This window comes from Rhinoderma darwinii, chromosome 8 (assembly GCF_050947455.1).
Source record: "Rhinoderma darwinii isolate aRhiDar2 chromosome 8, aRhiDar2.hap1, whole genome shotgun sequence".
Classification (NCBI taxonomy): Eukaryota; Metazoa; Chordata; class Amphibia; order Anura; family Rhinodermatidae; genus Rhinoderma; species Rhinoderma darwinii.
The window spans coordinates 98,105,107-98,107,452 of record NC_134694.1 but is presented as its reverse complement, the minus strand read 5'-3'; the positions used below and the strand labels follow the sequence as shown (position 1 = coordinate 98,107,452).

Genomic DNA, 2,346 nt, shown 5'->3' with positions numbered 1-2,346 from the left:
TTAATAGACCAATACAATGATGCTCTGTTGTCGTCTGAATACGTGTGCATCCTCTCTGTAATATTAAATTTGTTCTCATTATGGACTCATTTTTTTGTCTAACAATGTCTCATTCTCTATAAAATGATAGGTATTTCTCAAGGGAACATTCATATTTAATGTGGATGCATTATGCATGCTGTAGCAAACAATATTAAAGCCAATTATTCATATTTTCTAAAATCCTGTGTTTACCCATAATAAAACTGACGCCAAAATAAGCTTCCGTTCAGATCTAATATAACACACACCTGCAATTGGTAATTAAGTAGATATAATGATAAGAATAACAGTACAAGTAGCAATCTGACTAATTCCTTTTAACGGCTAAGGTAAAAATAGCATCCAGGTTACAAATTCAAAGCAATTAATTCATGTATAGGTGGACGGCTTATGTCGCGCTCTTATCTGTTCGGTGGCGCTGGGTGGCCGCTTAATTATAGCTTTCGTTTTCCCTGGGAAATAGTTGAAGATCAACAAGCTGACATGAGAGTGACAACATTAACATCATAGGGAGGTGTGAAATTTGGACCAACATTTAAACAAGAATTAGAAAAAAAAACAACAATCCATTAAGGGACCAATTAAAATGTTAAGTTAGTATTCATGTGTTAGCAATGTTATCGTCTGCAGACTACAAATCATTGGGAAGAGGAAAGCAATATACAGAACATTTAAATAGAGACGCTAAGAATGCGTTAGTCATATACACATCAATTGGGGAGCATACAGTAAAATAAGGACATAATCTAACGTAAAGTACAAATGTTTAACTTAATAGACATATATATATATGTGTACTGTATAATATCATATTAGTTAGTTAAACAAATTGTTAATAATGTATGTTAATTAAAAAAACAACATGCAGTTATCTCATTCCCCCTCTACCATGTGAGACTCAGAAGGATCAGAGAAGCTACAATATAAGGACCAGTATGGCAGGAGACTCAAAATTTACAGCTGCTGATCTACAGTGGTCATCCATAATTTTATTTCCCTGACTAATAGACTAGAAATCATAAAGCATCAAAAAATCAATTATGACTTATTCAGTTTGCCCATATTTTATTCTTAGTGAAAGAAAATCACTAGCGGGTGCTTGCCCGCCAGTGTGAAAACCTAGCCAAACAAATCATGATGTCTCTTTTTTTCTGGAAACAATTCTAAAAACAATTCAAAGCTCAAATAATGCTGTTATATGCCCTAACATAAAAGTTCCATATAGTGCTGCAACAATGTCATGCAAAGCCAGATAAAGCATGACATACAGCATCAAGATAAAGTGCAAACAGTGCCAAGATAGTATCAAAAAATGGCTAAAGCTTCATTCACATCTGCTTCAGGGTCCTGTTCTGACCTTCCCGTCGGAGCTTTCCGTCAAAACGGGACCCTGACTGAAACAAACAGACACCATATGTTTCCATTTGCATCATCATTGATTTTAATGGTGAAGGGTCTGGTGCCAATGGATTCCATTGGTCTCAGTACCGTTAGTTGACTACCGTATTGATTCCATCAAAACGACGGAACCCTTGCACAACTGAGACAAACGAAAACCATTGGCACTGGATCCATCACCATTGAAATCAAGCTTTCAAGGAGGAAGAAAAGACAGGTACTCACTATTGTGCTGTGATAATACATAATTCTAGAGGTGGCACCAACTGTCTAATCCCACCGCATTATCTAGACCTTCACTATTTCCTTCAGCTTTCACATTTTCTGGTGAGCCAGCCCAATGCTGACCACTTCAAAGCACAAGTAGAAATAGGCAGTGCGGGATAAGGGATGGAACAGCATGAGAGGAGTTAGGATTACATATTTTCCAGGATTTAGCCTAAAACGAGCCAACTGCAGGATTAAAGGGAGAAAAAAATAAATGACCCCAACAAAATCAGCAGTATGACATGGGGGAATATACTGGATTTAATTGCAGTCACACCTGTTTTGGAAGGTTTTGAGTGGAGTTACTTTAGGTTTTAAAGTAGTTTAAAGGAATCCCCTTCTATCTATTTAATACTTTTACTGCATTGCTTTTCCTATTAATGTTATTGTCTTGTAAAATGTACATTGCATTCGTGGATGCCACACAAGGAAATCATAGCAACATAGTTATCCATGTATTTTTTGCCTTTGAAAGGACTGATTAAAATGTTGTGCTTGGATAATGTGTAGAATGTATCACTTTGTAAAACAGCTTATGTATCTCAGTAATATAATCTAATTAGTTAAAAGCATTAATTAAAGAATTTATGGTTTTTACGTCTTTGTTTATTTATGGGAGCTGACAATTTCCATTTAGAT

The 2,346-nt window shown here is 35.6% G+C and overlaps 1 long non-coding RNA gene across 1 annotated transcript; it reads right to left on the bottom strand.

Moving 5' to 3' along the window:
* Positions 1–344: 344 nt before the first annotated feature.
* LOC142658972 (uncharacterized) lies at positions 345–1,734 on the bottom strand. Its single transcript, XR_012850231.1, has 2 exons — positions 1,666–1,734; positions 345–494 (listed from the first exon to the last, which is right to left on the bottom strand). It is a non-coding gene; the product is annotated as an uncharacterized LOC142658972 (long non-coding RNA).
* Between the last annotated feature and the right edge of the window lie 612 nt (positions 1,735–2,346).